Source organism: Chiloscyllium punctatum, chromosome 29, assembly GCF_047496795.1.
Source record: "Chiloscyllium punctatum isolate Juve2018m chromosome 29, sChiPun1.3, whole genome shotgun sequence".
Lineage (NCBI taxonomy): Eukaryota > Metazoa > Chordata > Chondrichthyes > Orectolobiformes > Hemiscylliidae > Chiloscyllium > Chiloscyllium punctatum.
This window is the reverse complement of record NC_092767.1, coordinates 3,308,938-3,326,950: the sequence shown is the minus strand read 5'-3', so window position 1 is coordinate 3,326,950 and position 18,013 is coordinate 3,308,938. Positions and strand designations below refer to the sequence as shown.

The window sequence follows — 18,013 nt, the reverse complement described above, 5'->3', positions numbered from 1 at the left end:
TGTTTTCTTTTTGACTGTTTTCCTTTTTTATCTGCATCCAAATGATATCCAGTGTCACTATTTCCAGTGTTAGTGTCTATAGTTAAAACATCTGACATCGCAATGTCCAGCATTACACTGTCCAATGTCACAGTCTGATCTCAAAGTATCTAGTGATAGTGTCCAGAGTGACAGTGTTGTAACCAGACTGACAGTGTCCAGAGTTATTGTGCCTGGAGGTATGGTGTCCGGAATGATACTGGAAAATGAAGCTGAACCAAAACCAACCTCCCGATCACTGGATTTGCAACACAGTGACATTCAACCATTCAATGACCCACAAAATCGTTCAATTGTTCCTTACCAGAATTTACAAATAACAGATCTTGGATGTCAAGTTTATAACTTAATAGATTGTTAATTTCTGTTTATGTCACTATGCAGAACACAGATGATCATAAACCCATGCACCGCCCTCCCCCCCCAATTCGCACACCAGCAGACAATTAAGAGATAAACTTGTTTAAAATTTTAAATTACCAGTTGATAACAGTTTCAATGATAAATAGTAGGCCATCATGAAATCCTTTATGCTGGGTTGTATTACAGGCACAAGAACTGTACACCATGTTTGAATTTAAAGTCACCAGTCAATGCAAACAATTTCTGCAGAACTGTGGAGACTAATACTCATTCCCGAAGACTCACATTCTCATCTCAGATCTTTTAACAAGTTAACAACTGGGGAAATAACTAGACAAAGTCAAACCAAAAAGAACACCAGACCAGTCCAGCAACTTCCAAAGAAGCACTTCCTCGAAGCCCAAAATCCAGTCAGAGCGAGGTCACTCATGGTTTTTGCTTTCTTTCTCACCATTCTCTGTGGTTACCTGCCTGGCAGCATTCCTCTTACTGACTGACCCATTCAATATCCATCCAGCTGTCAGTCCCTGAGCAGAACTACATCTCGGTGCTGAAGCGTCTGCTGTGTTCAGAGAGCAGTAATTCACCTGCATTATCTTTCCTGGCCAGATCCTCACTGCAAACATCAGTCTTTTGTCTGTCCAGTTTTTTTTTAAAAGAAGAACTAGCCACTGTTCAAAGTTCAATTCTCAATTTGGACTCAGTTCCAAACCAAAATGAGAAAAATAAAAAAATAGTGATGGTCACAACACTGGTCTTGCAGTGTCCAGCTGTACAGTGCCCACTCGTGCAGTGTTCCAGTAATGCAGTGTCCACTCGTGCAGTGTTGAGTATTATTGGTGGATGTGTCCCTGTGAGACTGGGCACAAGTAACCCCATCGACCTGTGGCCAACCGCTTCAACTCCCCCTCCCACTCCACAATGACACTTCCTGCACCACCAAATCCAAGTTATCTGATGACTGGAGGAAGAACACCTCATCTTCTGCCTTGGGACCCTCAACCACATGGCATCAACATTGACATCACTAGTTTCCAAATCTCTCTTCTCCCCCCACCTCATCCCAGATCCAACCCTCCAAGTCGGCTTCCCCTCTTCACCTGTCCATCTTCCTTCCTAACTATATGTTCGACCTTCCCCACCGACCAATCACAATCACCCCCACCCATCTGGATTTACTGATCACCTTCCCAGCTACCTTCCCCAAAAGCCCCACCCTCACTCTATTTATCTCTCAACCCCCTTACTCCCCCACATTCCTGATGAAGGGCTTATACCTGAAATATCGGTTCTCCTGCTCCTCGGATGCTGCCTAACCTGCCGTGCTTTTCCAGCACCACACATTTTGACTCTTAGAGTGACTAATGTTACAGTGCTAAGTCTCACAGTGCCCAGTGTTACAGTGGATAGTATTAAGGTATCCAATCTCCACAGTGCCCAACACTATCGTGCCCAGCCTCACACTGTCTCGTGTTACAGTGGCCATGTTACAGCATGCAGTCTCACTGTGCCTGGCCTCCACAGCAGCCAGTATTATACTATACAGTCTCACAGTGCCCAGTTTCACAGTGCCCAGTCTCTCAGTGTTTCCGATGTCTCACCCACCACCCCTACCACCATCACCGAGGTTTACTCCATCCCAACCTCTAACCCAGCCCCAGTCTTACCAAGTGTCCTGTTTCGGAGATATTCCTCCATGCACTGTACTGCCGTGTTGACCATGTTGGGGTCAAACTTATTTGCAAAGAAACATCTCTGACGGACCACCCAATGTAGATCTCCTGCCCCATACACACAAACCAAGTGGCGATACCTTCCCGTGCAGGGAGGGTATAGGGCACCCCTCGCAACGTCACTAGCCTCAACGGACCACTTTACTGCCCGGCCAAGTGTCCTGGTGGCTGCTTGGGTGTACGGGATGGAGCCTGGTACATTGGGCATTCTGTGCAGGGTAGCCCACACATGCTCGTCCGGACTGTAGGTGTCCTTCGACCACTTGAGGAAGGCCTGGATCTCGGCACTGTCAAACACATGGCCAACAAACTCTCTGGAGGCCATGAAGTAGGTGCTGCCCACGAAGATGGAGGTGCTGATGTTCGGCTGGCCTTTCAGTTGCGCGAAGATGACTTGGTCAAGGGTATCGTTGTGGTATTGCTGACGTTTCTAAAAGGCAAGTGCAAGAGAGAGTGAGAGAGATGAGAAAGCAGAAATTATAGCTTTTCAACTTCACCTATGGCTTTTTCCCTCCCCAACTCCTCTGCACTCTCCTCGCCCCCAGCTCCAGCAAGATCCATGCACACTCCTTCTCTCAGTTACTCACCTTACAGTGGAGAACAAGGCCATTCAGCCCCTCAGGCCTTTCTCACTCCTATTGCCTAGTACCAGTCACCTGCCAATTTCCCCATATCCCTGCCTCCCAAACCATCTCCCAATGCTCATTCGCTGCGCAAACATATAACTCATCCTCAAACTCTCCCAGTGGATCTGGCTCCAAAAATACACTTCAAGCTGTGCCCTCTGGTCATAAAGGTTGAGAGCACCAGAAAAATAGATCCTTCAGCCCATCGTGACTGCGCTGGCAAAACAGGCTCCTTGCTACTCCAGTCTCATTTTCCAGCACTGGGAACATTGCCTTTCATGCCTCACCAGTGCAATGGAGACACTTTCCTGTGGTCATCAACTCCTGGAGTGGGACTTGAACACAGAGCTTTTGCCTTAGAGAGAAGGACATGGTGTGCAGGGATATAGATCTTTAAAAGTTGCATTGCAGATAGAGAGGGTGGTGAAGTAGGTTTTTGATACCTTTACCTTCATTGGTCAGTGCATTGAATATAGGAGTTGGGATGTAATGTTGCAGCTTTAACAGAGATGGATAGAGCTCTGAAAGATAGTGGAATCAAGGGTTATGGGGATAAGGCAGGAACAGGATACTGATTGTGGATGATTAGCCATGATCACAATGAATGGTGATACTGGCTCGAAGGGCTGAATGGCCTACTCCTGCACCTATTGTCTATAAGGAGGAGTATCTTTGATTATCTCTGATATACCTTTGCCATTACCAAGTGTGATCTATTGTCTGTAGAGGACGTTGGTGAGGTCACTTTTAAAATACTGCATACAATTCTGGTCGCCCTTTGAAAGAAAGAATGTTGTTAAACTTGAGAGGGTGCAGAAAAGATTTACCAGGATGTTGCCGAGATTGGAGGGCTTGAGCTACAGTAAGAGGTTGAATAGGCTGGGGCTATTTTTCCTGGAGGGTCAGACGCTGAGGGGTATCCTTACAGAAGTTCATAAAATCAGGAGAAGCATGGATAGATGTTGAAATAATCAGCCGGATGATAGTACACTTCACACAGCTTCCTTTATCACATACATGCAAGAAGACTCAACCAGCCGGGTCAAATCCCACCCTTGCCTGGAGAGTCTGAAACAGGCAGTTGCAATCACACTTTTACACACAAATCAGCGTTCCCCTTTCACGAATTACATTTTGATTTCAAGCCTTAGCAACACAATTGATCAATCAGATCCTGATCTAAGTACGTGACGTTTAGCATTAGATCATTGACCTTAAACTTCTACAACAACTGTTGAGTGTTGTTTCGGTCTTCCTGCCTTCTCACTTAATGGGAGCCAGTTTCAGTAAGCTAGCTAGCTTGCTTACGTGCTTGGCTGCACTTCTCTGTTGCTGCTCAGAATTGTTTAGCTGACCTCCTTTTCTGTTCTTGCCCCATTTTGATTCCTTCCAGGTCGGCTGTATAGCTAAACGTCTTTTCCCAACGGTGGGGGAGTCCAAAACTAGAAGCATAGGTTTAAGTTGAGAGGGGAAAGACCTGAGGGGTTACTTTTTCACGCAGTGGGTGATGTGTGCCTGGAATGAGCTACCAAGAGGTGGTGGAGGCGGCTGGTACAATGACAATATTTAAAAGGCATCTAGATGTGGACATGAATAGGAATAGGTTCGAGAGATATGTGCCAAAGGCTGGCAAATGGGACTAGGTCAGATTAGGATGACTGGTCAGCGCAGACAGGTTGAACTGAAGGGTCTGTTCCATACTGGATGATGCTGTGACTCCATGGTCTCTGGTTATTGAGGTTTAGAGCACCAAAATAATAAGTTGCCCTTCAGCCCATCGTGTCTGCACTGGTCAAAAAGACCAGCTTCGAACTATTCTCATCCCATTTTGTAGCACTTGGCCCATACCCTTGAGTGTCTCACAAAAGCAATGAAGACACCTTCCTATAGCCATCAGCTCCTGGATTAGGACTTGAATCCAAAGCTCCTCTCTCAGAGTGAAGGACACCACACATTAGATTCTCTACAGTATGGAAACAGGCCATTTGGCCCAACAAGTCCGCACCAATCCTCTGAAGAGCAACCCATCCACACCCATTATCCTACCCAATATTTACCCTTGACTAATGTACCCGAACACTATGGGCAATTTAGCACGACAAATCTACCTGGCCTGCACATCTTTGTGGATTGTGGCAGGAAACCAGAGCACCCGGAGGAAACCCACGCAGACATGGAGAGAATGTGCAAACTCCACACAGACAGTCGCCCAAGGCTGGAATCGAACGCAGGTCTTTGGCGCTGTGAGGCAACAGTGCTTACCACTGAGCCACCGTGCCACCCCTTCCACAAGATACAAGACACCTTATTTACATTGTGTCAAAAGATATCTTTTATCCTCGGTCCTTGTGGCATCATGCATGGGAGATATGGATCCTTGGTTACCAAGGGGAGGTAGATGGTATTCCAGAATGTGGATGGTGGAACAGGATCAAAAGGGCCAATGGCCTACTCTTGTTCCTTGTATATATGGGAGCAGATTTTATTTTTCCAACTTACATCGGAACTTGCCATCATCTCATACAAATGTAGTTTAGGCTTCATTTGCATTTCAATTCCTCAGATCTCCCCACCATGCCTCTAACCCAAAATCTTACATCTGAATTCCATTGCACTTGTACAATCGGTGAACAGTGAAGTATATTTCCTTGTCTTCATTACCGAGTGCTCACCCTGTACCCACTGAATAAACCTCACCCCAATCTCCTTTGTTCCAATGGGAACATCGTTGACCTTTCCAACTGTGCCATCCAACTTAAATCCTGGCACCATTCTGCGAAATCTCCTCCCTGTCCTGAGGGCCCTCACATCGTTTTATAGTCACCGGAAATGACCACAACAATCCAAGTGGGGCTAAACCAATTCGACATGCAGCATAACTCAACCATTTATTGGCATCAATGCCTCTATTTATGAAGCCTTCTGCTTTTCTACCCTCTTATGGCCTCCCCCATCTTCTAATGTCGATGAATGTTTATTGCCAGATCCCTCTAATCCTGCGCACTCTTTACGATTGTGCCATTACATTTCTATTACCTCTCCACATCCTTCTCCCAAAACATATCACCTTACACTCTTCTGTATTCACCTCTGACTGGATGCTGTCTGTTCACTGTGATGACTCTGGACAATTCACATCATCCTCACCATTTGCCAATCCTCCAGGTTTATCATTGCCCCGAATATGGGCATTCTGCCACATACTCCAAGATTGATATCACTGACATATTGAATAAAAGCAGTCGTCTATTTAGGGCTGAGAAACGGAAACATTTAACTTACACGATAGTAAAGTTATGGAATTCTGTAACACAGAAAGCTGTGGAGTTTGAGTCATTGAATATTTCCAAGAATGCGATTAACAAATATTTAGGTTTCAAAAGCATCAAAGGCATGGGGAGAAAGCGGTAGTATGGCATTGAGATAGAGGATTAGCCACGATCATATAGTATGGTGGGCCTCATGGAGGGCCAAATCATCTTCTCCTGCTCCGGGTCTTGATGTTTATATGTCCCAGCTGTGTGGATCATTCCCATCCACCAACCTACCAACCTCTAGTCCAAAACAAGATCCATGAATCAGGGCTTGTGTTGTCAATTTTGTTGTCCAGCCATTTTTATCTAGTGCCTAGTGAAACACTTCATTGAATCCAGTTCAGACAACATTCTCTGCATTCAAATTCTCAGCAACTACATCAATGCATGATGCGAGGTTGGAGACTTACCTTTTGAAAACCTGCACTGGCTTTGCTTCATTAATTTGATCTAAAGCAGGTTGGTGCGAATTGCAGCCGTAACTACCAGCATGAATGTCAAGTGCATGATATAAAGTAAACTAGGATCCATGTGGTGTGAGCCTCGGAGACCCAGGTTCAAGTCGCTTCTGTTCCAGAGTTGTGCGATAACATCTTTGAACAGGTTCATCAGTAAATGTAAGACCATTAACAAGTCGGGACAGGAGTCGGCCATTTGGTCCCTCAAGCCAGCTTCACTCGGATCGTGGCTGATTCAACATTCCTCAAGTCCATGTTCTTGCCCTATCCCCGTAACGTTTAATTCCCCAACTGAGCAAGAATCTATTCATCTGAGCCTTAAATATATACAAGGACAGCTCTCTGTGGCAAGGAATTCCAAAGATTCACAACCTTCTGAGAGAGGAAATTCTACCTAATCTCAGTCTCAAACTGGTGCCCCTTTATTCTGAGACAATAACCCCCCCCCGCCCCCCGGACCTGGACTCTCCCATGAGGAGAAACATCCTTTCAGCATTTACCCAGTCAAGCCCCTTAATCCTGTCCATTTCAATGGGGTCACCTCTCATTCTTCTAAACTCCAGTGAGTAGAATCCTGTTTAGCCTTTTGTTTTTTAAGATAATCCCTCCATAATGGGGCCATCCCACTGAACATTCTCTTAACTTCCTCCAATGAAACAACATGTTTTCTGAAATAAGGTGACCAGAAGTGCTCACAGTATTCCGGATGTGCTCTCACAAGCACGTTGCACAGTTGCAGTAAGACTTCCTGACTTTTATACTCCAACCCCCCTCCAAATAAGGGCAAACATTCCACTTCAGTTCTAAAGAAAGGTCACCAAACTCGAAACATTGACTCTGTTTTCTCTCTATGAATGCTATCCGACCTGCTGAGTCTCTCCAGAAATTTCTGTTTTCGTCCAACATTCCATTAGTCTTCCCAATTACCTGCTGCCCTCGTGTGCAAGCTTTCCATGTTTCATTCACTACTTCCCCCAAGTCCCTTTGTGTTGCAGCTTTCTGAAGCTTTCTCCATTTAAATAATATTCTATTCTTTTGATTTCCCTTCCAAATGAACAATTTCACATTTTCCCACATTGCACTCCATTTGCCAACATTTTTCCCAACTTAACCTATCAATATCTGACTGTAAAGCACATAAGACAACATTTTTTACTGTAACTCGATTATACATGACAGTAATATATCAGCAAGGTTTGAGAAGGTTTGTAGTTCAGGTTGAGGTTCTAGATGTAGGTTTTGCTCGCTGAGTTGGAAGGTTCGCTGAAGATGTTGCCTAGTATGGTGACAAAAAATCTGAAAATGAACCTTCCAGCTCAACGAGCAAACCTACATCCAGAGTAATATTTCAAGTCAACCTCAGAGTACAACGGGATCTTGATCAGATGGGATAATAGGCCGAGGAGTGCCAGATGGAGTTTAATGTCGATAAATGTGAGGTGCTCCATTTTGGGAAAGCAAATCAGGGCAGGAATAATACACTTCATGGTAAAGTCTGGGGAGTGATGATGAAACAAGGGATCGTGGAATGCAGATTCATAGTTTCTTGAAAAAGGAGTCGCTGATAGACAGGGTAGTGAAGAAGTCGTTTGCTACACTTGCCATTATTGGTCAGTGCGTTGTGTGTAGGAGTTGGGAGGTCATGCTGTGGCTGAACAGGACATTGGTTTGGCAATTTCTGGAATACAGCATGCTATTCTGGTCTCCCTACTATAGGAAGGATGTTGTGAAACTTGAAAAGGTTCAGAAACGATTTACAAGATGTTGCCAGAGCTGAATGTGGAAATGCAGGAGATTGGTACTAGATGTGGAATAATTACAGACACGATGGCTGAATGGCATCCTTCCGCAAGAATTCTTTAATTCTGTGACTGGCGCAGAGGGAGATTAACTTCAAGGTTCATGTTATCAGGAGGGACACCAAAGCCCTTAGCTGAGTGGTCAGAAAACTCCCTACTCTTTATTTGAACTAAGGCATAACCTGTCTCCACCACTATCATACCATAAGTCAGCCATTCGTCCCTTCAAGTCTGCACCACCATTCAAGAAGATCACTGCTCTTCTGGTTGCAATTTCAATTCCACATTTCTATCGTTTGTCCTGGGGTCCTTATCTTTTTTTTAAAAAAAGGTCACCTTGCTCACCCTTTTATAACTTCATCAACTCAGCCTTCACAACTTTGTACAGAACTTACACAGTGCAACAGCCCTCTCAGGGGAAAATTATTCTGCAAGGCATTGGTGAGGCCACTTTTGGAGTATTGGATAAATTTGTGATCGCCCTGCTGTTAGAAGGGTGTTGTTAAACTGCAAAGGATGCAGAATAGATTTACAAAGATGTTGCCAGGACTGCAGTTATAAGGAGAGGCTAGATAGGCTAGGACTTTTCTCACTGGAGTATTGGAGGGTGAAGGGTGACCATATGGAAGTTTATAAAATTGTGGGGGAAATCAATAAAAGTGAAGAGCCCCAGGATGGGGGAGTCCAAACCCAGAGGGCATAGGTTTAAGGTGAGACCTGAGGGTGGTGCAAATACGCAGCAAGTTGCCAAAAAGAATTGTTGTAGTGGGTACAATCACAAGATTTAACAGACAACATAAATAGTTCAAGTTTAGAGGGAAATGGACCAAAGACAGGATAAGGGGACTAGTTCCAATTAGGATACCTGGTTAACATGGATGAGTTGGACGAAAGGATATGTTTCGGTGCTGTAGGACTCTTGACGATATCTTATTCTCCAGAACATCTTGTCAAACCTACAAGAGAAAGCAACGTCCCATCAATCACCTTATCATGTCCCCTCAGAGAAATTTATACATTTCAAAAAGATCTCTTAGATTTCCAAACTTAAATGTGTAAAAGCCAATTTGTTCAACCTTCATCCCTGGGAAAAAGGCAGGTGAAACTTGCTGTCAATGTAATTATTTTGTGTTTTAAATGAGAGAAAAATGTACAGACTGATTCTGATGTGGTCTCATCAAGGCCTTGTGTGGCATTCTCTCCACCCCTCAGGTCTGGAAATGGACTCTACATTTTGAAGAAAAATGTCTGTATGAATAGACTCTGGACTAGAACGGACTCTGTTTGTTTGTAATTAACTATCATATGATTTGTTGGGCTTATCACCTGCACTGTCTTGCATGTCCCTGGGTCTGGCAGGTGTTACTGTGAGCTGGGAGGCTCGTGGGTCGTCCTGAAAGCTGTCACCCCGAGAGCCGGCGAGTGGGTAGGCCATCCTGTGAACCTGAAGGTTGGTAGGCTGTCCCGAAAGCCAGAGGGTGGGTAGGCCACCCTGATGACAGTCTCTCCGATAGCTAGATGGTGGGTAGACCGTTCTGAGCACTGTCAACCTGAAAAGGGGTAATCGGGATGGGCTGTCCTAGAGGTGGTTGAAAGCGGTATCAGAGCAGCCAAGAGCCAGAAAGCGTGTAGGGGCGGGCTGAGATCCAGAAGGCTTGTGGGCTGCCCTGCAAGCTGTCGTCCCAGGGAAGGGGACAGGCTGTCCTAGAGGTGGCCGAAAGGTGTGCCAGGATAGCCATTAGCCAGATGGCGCATCGGGGTGGGTGAGAACCCAATGGTACGTGGGGCAGACCGAGAGCGAGAAGGTGGGTAGCCGTCCTCAGCGCTGTCACCCCAGGTGGGTAGTGGGGCGGGCAGTCTTAGAGGTGGTCGAAAGGTGTGTCAGGGCGGACCGAGAGCCGGAAGGCGCGTGGGGGGGGGGGGGGGGGGCGGGGCTGCTATAGAGTGGTGAGAAGTTGGGAGGGACGGGGGCTTGCTGGGTCTGCATTATCTGCACTTTTTAACGTAACAGGATTGTTTTATGCATAAATGTCATTGTTGCTGTCTTTTCATATTTGAAACTGGGATTTGTGGTTTGTCCTCAATTCCCTGTAAACTGGTTGAACGGTAGGGTTTGGGGCCTAGCTTTGCTGCTCCTCTCCCTTGTAAAATTGCTGTTGTATACAGCTGTAAATGTTAACTGTTGTGCTGTAACCTCTTTTTTGGTACTTGTTTAATAAAATAAAAAAAAACAGGGGAATGCTCCTCTCCCTTGTAAAATTGCTGTCTCTTGTATACAGTTGTAAATGTTAACTGTTTTTGTAAACTGTTCAATAAAATTTATAAACAGGAGATTCAGAGGTCTTCTGGATTTAGGGGACTGACTCTGTGCTGGCTGGGTCACAGTCAGTGTGTTACTGTTGGTTTCTGCTTGTTTTTTGTGTGGGGGAAACCTGATTCCTGAACTGGCTGAATTATTTAGCCAGTTTGTTAACTGGCATTCCTTTACTGAGGACTGATTGTTAAACTCCTGATGCACAGACCGTGTTTCTCATTAGGGGACTGTTGTTTCACTGACTGGTTATAGTCTGTGTATTACTCTTTTCTTCACTTTTGAGAAAAGGACAATGTTAATTTTGTGGTAGGGCTTAGCCCTTGGACTCTAGTTTTGTTTTTTGTATGTGTCCTCACTGTTTGGACTGAGCCCTTGTGGAAGACATACATTTTACCAGAGGAGCTGTTCCTGTGGGGAGGCCTAGCCCTGAGACTGGGCCTCTGAAGATTGAACACATGTGTGTACTGGGAGGTGAGCACTTGCTGTATCCTGGAGTTTGGGAGAAGACCTTCCCTTCAGGAGTGGACCAAAACCCCTGTGAGTTAATCACCTTTACAATGTACTGTGCTCCTGTGAGTGGGCCTGGCTCTCCAAGGATGTGCCAGGACTCCATGGAGACTGAACACCTGTGTGCTGTGGGGTGTGCATTTGCTGCCTTTGGGAGTGGACTCTGCCCTTGGTTGTAGACCTTGTTTTTAGCAGTGGACTCTATTTCTGACAACACATGTTGTAAACTGGAGTGGACTCTGTTCCTGAGAAGGACTCAGTTTTTTCACAATTAACTCTATTGTGTTTCTTGTTGGGCTTATCACCTGCACTGTCTTGTGTGTCCCTGGGTCTGGCAGGCCTTACTGTGAGCTGGGACGTTCATGGGTCGTCCTGAAAGCTGTCACCCCGAGAACCAGAGGGTGGGTAGGCCACCCTGATGCCAGTTGCCCCTAGAGCCAGTAGATGGGTAGGCCATTCTGAGCGCAGTTGTCCTTAGAATGGGTAATCTGGATGGGCTGTCCTGCAGGTGGTTGGAAGGTGTGTCAGGCCAGACTGAGAGCCGGAAGGTGCGTAGGGGCGGGCTGCCTTAGATCGGCCAGAAGGTGGGAGGGATTTAGCTGGGGGGTGGGGGGTGGAGGCTTGCTGGTTTTTTGGGGGTCTGTATTGTATGCTCTGTTTCTTACACAGTTGGACTGTCTTATATGTAGGGAATGTCATTGTTACTGTTCGTAATGATTGAAACTGGGATTTGAGGTTTGTCCTCCTTTCCCTGAAAACCGGTTGAATGTCAGGGTTTGGGGCTTGGCTTTGTCATTCCCCTCCCTTGTAAAATTGCTGTTTCTCTGTATACAGCTGTAAATGTAATTGTTTGTATAAACTGTGAATTGTTTAATAAAATATAATTAAACAGGACTGTCTGTTTCCTTTCTTCCTGGTGATGGAATATAAATTGTGAGGAGCAATTATAAATGTTGTCTGTGAAAATCACAAAGCTGAATCATGAAAGAGGAAGGGGAGTGTAGGTTAAGCTGGATATACTTGTACAAACAGTTATAAGCATCTGTTTCCCACTTCTGCAAAAACAAAAACCACAATCAAGAGGTCATAAGGCTCAGTGTGGACGAAGAATGAGAGGAAATGTTGCTTTCGCAAGCAAGGAAGCAGATGGCAGTGAAGGTAGATATACGCTAACAATAGACCACAGAGGGATGTGGTGAAATGGCCAAGCAAAACCTGTACTGTTACGCACAAGGCCAGATAAGGCAAGAGATAAACAAGAGGAATGGGCGCTGGGTTTAGAGTAGTGGGAGGAGGGAAAGAGAAATGAATTGTATTAAGGTTTTGTACTGTGTGCCTACCTTGTAGATACCACTCTTGCAAGAGTATATCAGATGATACTGCTGCTGCAGATCTTGTCTTGCACTGAAATTATTGAAGTGAGTGAGTTCTATTTCCCACATAAATTAAGATTTACACACTTGTTGTTTTTCACTGCATCTGACACCTACACACATGACATGGGTACAAGGGAAAAATAAGCATGACTGCTGTCGGTTGGTAGTGGAAGAAAAATAAACAGGCATGTCAAGGGATCTGCTCACTGAGAGCTGGCTCTAGGGGAGCTGGATCAGCATATGAAGGACTCTTCAATCCTCTCGAGGAGAGGAGACTGACTTCGAAACAGCTTCAGTGTGTCTTATGTGCTGCTGTTGGTGTCCTCCTACTGAAAAGGAGTTTCAAATGTTTTTTCATGGTTTGTTGTGATTGTTTTCTGGGGTTTCTTTCTGCTTATTTCTGTTCATTTGAAGCTGTGCTCAGCTGCCCAGGCAGCTACTACCACCACTGCTGCTACAGTCTGGGCCTGCTCCTCCGACTGAAGCCTGGACCTCGCCTGCACCCCTGCTGCTGCTGCCTGGGCCTACCTACACCTGGGGATGACTTTGACTGCTACTCCTGAGGCTGCTTCCGAAAAAAAATAAACAGGATGATCAGATGTTCTGTTCACTCTGAGCTGGCTCTGAGGAAGCTGGATCCGTGTCAAGGACTCCATGTGTAAACAAAATGGTGAGTTGGTGACTGGATAATGGCCTCTGTGAAGTTATTCCTGATGTAGGGGTTTCCTGCTCCTCTGATGCTGCCTGACCTGCTGTGCTTTTTCAACACTGCTCTAATCTTGACTGTAATCTCCAGCATCTGCAGTACCCACTTACAGTCACAGAGATGTACAGCATGGAAACAGATCACCGGTCCAAATTGTCCAGGCTGACCAGATATCCCGACCCAATCTAGTTCCACCTGCCAGCACCCGGCCTATATCCCTCCAAACCCTTCCTATTCATATACCCATCCAAATGCCTCTTAAATGTTGCAATTGTACCAGTCTCCACCACATCCTCTGGCAGCTCATTCCATACACGTACCACATTCTCCATGAAAATGTTGCCCCTCAGGTCTCTTTTATATCTTTTCCCTCTCAACCGAAACCTATGCCCTCTAGTTCTGGACTCCCCGACCCCAGGGAAAAGACTTTGTCTATTTATCCTATCCATGCCCCTCATAATTTTGTTAACCTCCTATAAGGTCACCCCTCAGCCTCTGATTCTCCAGGGAAAACAGCCTCAGCCTGTTCAGCGTCTCCCTTTAGCTCCAATCTCCAACCCTGGCAACATCCTTGTAAATCATTTTGGAATCCTTTCAACATCTTTCCAATATGAAGGAGACCAGAATTGCATGCAATATTACAACAGGGCCTAACCAATATCCTGTACAGCCACAAATGACCTCCCAACTCCTGTACTCCATACTCTGATCAATAAAGGAGCATATACCAAACGCTGCCTTCACTATCCTATCAACCTGCAACTCTGCTTCAAGGAGCTAGGAACCTGCACTCCAAGGTTTCTTTGTTCAGCAACACTCCCAAGGACCATTAAATGTTTAAGTCCTGCTAAGATTTGCTTTCCCAAAATGCAGCACCGCACATTTATCTGAATTAAACTCCATCTGCCATGTCTCAGCCCATTCGCCCATCTGGTCCAGATCTTGTTGTAATCTGAGGTAACCCTCTTCACTGTCCACTACACCTTCAATTTTGGTGTCATCTGCAAACTTACTAACTGTACCTCTTATGCTCGCATCCAAATCATTTATGTAAATGACAAAAAAATAGAGGGCCCAGCACCGATCCTTGTGGCACTCCACTGGTCACAGGCCTCCAGTCTGAAAAACAACCCTCCACCACCACCGTCTGTCTTCTACCTTTTGAGCCAGTTCTGTCTCCAAATGGCTAGTTCTCCCTGTATTCCATGAGATCTAACCTTGCTAATCAGTCTCCCATGGGGAACCTTGTTGAATACCTTACTGAAGTCCATATAGATGACATCTACTACTCTGCCCTCATTAATCCTCTTTGTTACTTCTTCAAAATTCACCCAGACAATCTCTGACACCTTTCCCCTTCCTGGACCTCTCCAACTCTGGCAACCGACTAACCGCGGACATCTACTACAAACCCACCAACTCCCACAGCTACCTGAAATACACCTCCTCCCACCCTACCCCTGTAAAAACATTATCCCTTATTCTCTGCCTCTGCTGCATCTGTTCCCAGGAGGACCACTTCCATCACAGAACATCTCAGATGGTGTCCTACCTCCAAAAACTACAACTTCCTCTCCCACATGGTTGACAATGCTCTCCAGTGCATCTGCTCCATTTCCTGTACCTTCATCCTTAAACCACACCCCTCCCAACACAACAGAGACAGTACCCCTTGGTCCTCACCTTCTACCCCACCAACATCCAGATACATTGCATTATCCTTCACCACTTCTGCCACTTACAAACAGACCGCACCATTAGGGACATATTTTCCTCTGCACTCCATCTGCATTTCAGAGACCATTCCCTCTGCAACTACCTTGTCAGATTCACACCCCCTACCAACCCACCCTCCCCTCCTGGCACCTTCCCTGTCCTCTGGAAGAAGTGCAAAACCTGTACCCACACCTTCCCCCTCACCTCAGTCCAAGGCTCCAAAGGATCCTTCCACATCTGACAGAAGTGTACTTGTACCTCCACCAATGTTATCTACTGCATCCATTGCACCTTATGTGGTCTCCTCTACATCGGGGAGACAGAACTCTGACTTGTGGATTGTTTCAGAGAACATCTCTGGGACACCCACACTCACCAACCAACCCCACCGCCTCTGGCTGAACACTTTAACTTTCCCCTTCTGGATTGATGGTGCTGGAAGAGCACAGCAGTTCAGGCAGCATCCAAGGAGCTTCGAAATCGACATTTCGGGCAAAAGTCCACTAATCCAGAATCCAGTCATTGTTTTTACCACTTTAACTCTCCCTCCCACCAAGGGCATGCAGGTTCTGGGCCTCCTCCATCACCAAACCCTTACTAGCTGACGCCTGGATATTCCACCTTGGAACCCTGCAACCAGGCAGATCATTGTTGATTTCACTAGTTTCCTCATTTCCCCACCCCAACTTATCACAGTCCCAAGCCTCCAACACAGCACCACCCTCCTGACCGGTCCACCTTCCTTCCCACCTGTCCACTCCACCTTCCACAACCCCCACCCCCCCCCCCCCCCGCCCCGCCACATACCTTCATCTGTCTATCACTTTTCCAGCTTCCTTCCACCCCCAGCCCCACACCCTTCCCACTTATCTCTCAGCCTCCTGGCCCACAAGCCTCATTCCTGATGAAGGGCTTATATCCGAAACATTGATTCTTCTGCTCTTCAGATACTGCCTGAGCTGCTGTGCTTTTCCAGTGCCACATTCTTGTCTCTGATCTCCAGCATCTGTAGTCCTCACTTTCTCCTCCACTCTTAACCTACCTACATTCCTGTATACTCTCGTAATCAGTCTATATCCCTCCTTATCCCAGGCCCAGCCCTCTCTTTTTACGCCATCCCTTTCACCTGACCGTCTTCCTTTCCACCCATCTGCTCCCCCCCCACCCACTGTCCAATCACAGCCACCTCCTCCCTGCATCCACCAATCGCCATCACACCCACCTTTCCCCAGCCCCACACCCCCATTTTGTCTGCAGCCCCTTCCTCTCCCTGGGTTCTGATGAAAGTTTCCGACCTGAAACATCAATTGCCCTTCTACTCTGTTTGCAGCTGAACTCTCTAACTCCTCTCTATTCCTTTGTACGTTCTGAACCTCCCTCCATGCAGTTGAACAATTTTAACAACCTTGTCTCTCTTTGTACAGTCGGGAGTGAAGGACTGGAAGAGAGAGAGAGGGATGATGGAGGGAGGGAGGATGGAAAACACTTGGATGGAGAGAGGCCCAGCAGACAGGAATGCGGTTACATTTTTGAACCCTGGTGCAGGATCCGACTCAATCACGTTGAAGCCGTTCAGAGCTCTGAGGCTGCGGACTATCTCCCGGTTGGTCTTCAGGGGGAAGTCTTGGACACACACGTTGATGAAGTACCTCCAGGGGACAGGGCTCTCCAGCAGCTCCTTCATGCAGTTGAGATCTGCCTGAACTCTGCTCCAGCCAGATTAGGTGACCCACTCCAGCTTGGCTGCGACAAAGACATTGTGGAAACACGAAGCGATGGCCCGAACGGCCGCATGAAATTGACTCAGGGATTTGCGGTCCACGTGGATACAGTAGACATTCTGTGGGGCGTAAATGCTCCGTAGAAGCCTCTCGAACATCTCAATGCTCTGGTGGATGGCCATGGAATAAGCCAAGGGGAAGTGTTCCTCCTCAGGGCTCAGGGGGACAGTGATATACTTGCGGGCCCTCACAAACGATCTGCAATTTCGGGTCATGTTCAGATAATCTCCCTCAGTGACGGCCTGGTGCTTGAGGGGGATAGTAATGGAGTTGAGGAGGGCCCTTTCCACCTCCTGCCTGTCCCCTGGATGATCTGCCAGCAGGTGGAGTTCTCCTCGACCAGCAGGAAGTGTTCCTGCATTGGACTGGCGCCTGGTTTCACCAGCCTGAGGGTCAGCCGGCTCCCTCCTCTCTGGACCAGCAGCCATTGGCACAACAAGACCACACTGAGCACACACAGCGCTGATCTGAGGCACGACCAGTGGGCACAACGCTGGCTCAGCTTGGGCACAGCGCTTTCCAGAGGGCAGTGTCCCCAGCCTACAGGCGATAGGCAAACGCAGAATGGATGCTCTCTGTGCTGGGCAGCACTGCCTTCACTAGACCGTGCGGAAGGAGTGACTGCAATTTGCTGGAGAGGTCGCCCCAGCCAGTCCCCTGTCCTTGTTAGACTCTTGTCTTTCCTTTTCCTCAAGATTCAACGAAAAACTCCGACTTTCACTCCCTCTCCCCCCGGAACTGCTCTCCCTCTGGAATTCCTCTCCCACTTTAACACCTCTCCCTCTATCTGTGACCCCTTTGTAACCCCTCTCCCTCTATAATCCTTCTCCCTTTGTAATCCCTCTCCTCCACTAACTCATCCCTCTCCCTCAGTAACTCCTCTCTTGTTCCTCCTCTCTTTCTGTCCCTCTGTAACTCCTCGTTCTCTCTCTCTGTCTCACTAACTCCTCTCCCTCTCCCTGTCTCTCTCAGTAACTCCTCCCGCCCTCCTCTGGATGAAACCCAGCCAATGTTCCGTTGTTTCTCTCTCGGAGTCCGGGCTCCCCTCGCTCCTGTCTGCCTGCTTGGCTACAGGCGTTTCCTTTCCCGGTCTCTGCTTCTCTCCAGCCGTTCCTGGACCGGTGTCGCACGGGTGAAGTAAAGGAGAGGATCGCGATTGGAGAACCTACTACCAGAGAGAACACAGAGCCAGCCAAGTCCAATAACCCACGCCCCAGCCTGGGCTGAGATGCTCTTTCAGGAAGGAACCTTCCATCGAGCCCACAACAATGTGGGAGGGGT

General features: G+C 47.1%; 1 pseudogene; it reads right to left on the bottom strand.

The window, feature by feature from the left end:
- Positions 1-2,031: 2,031 nt before the first annotated feature.
- LOC140454379 (beta-1,3-galactosyl-O-glycosyl-glycoprotein beta-1,6-N-acetylglucosaminyltransferase 3-like) lies at positions 2,032-17,160 on the bottom strand (annotated as a pseudogene).
- Between the last annotated feature and the right edge of the window lie 853 nt (positions 17,161-18,013).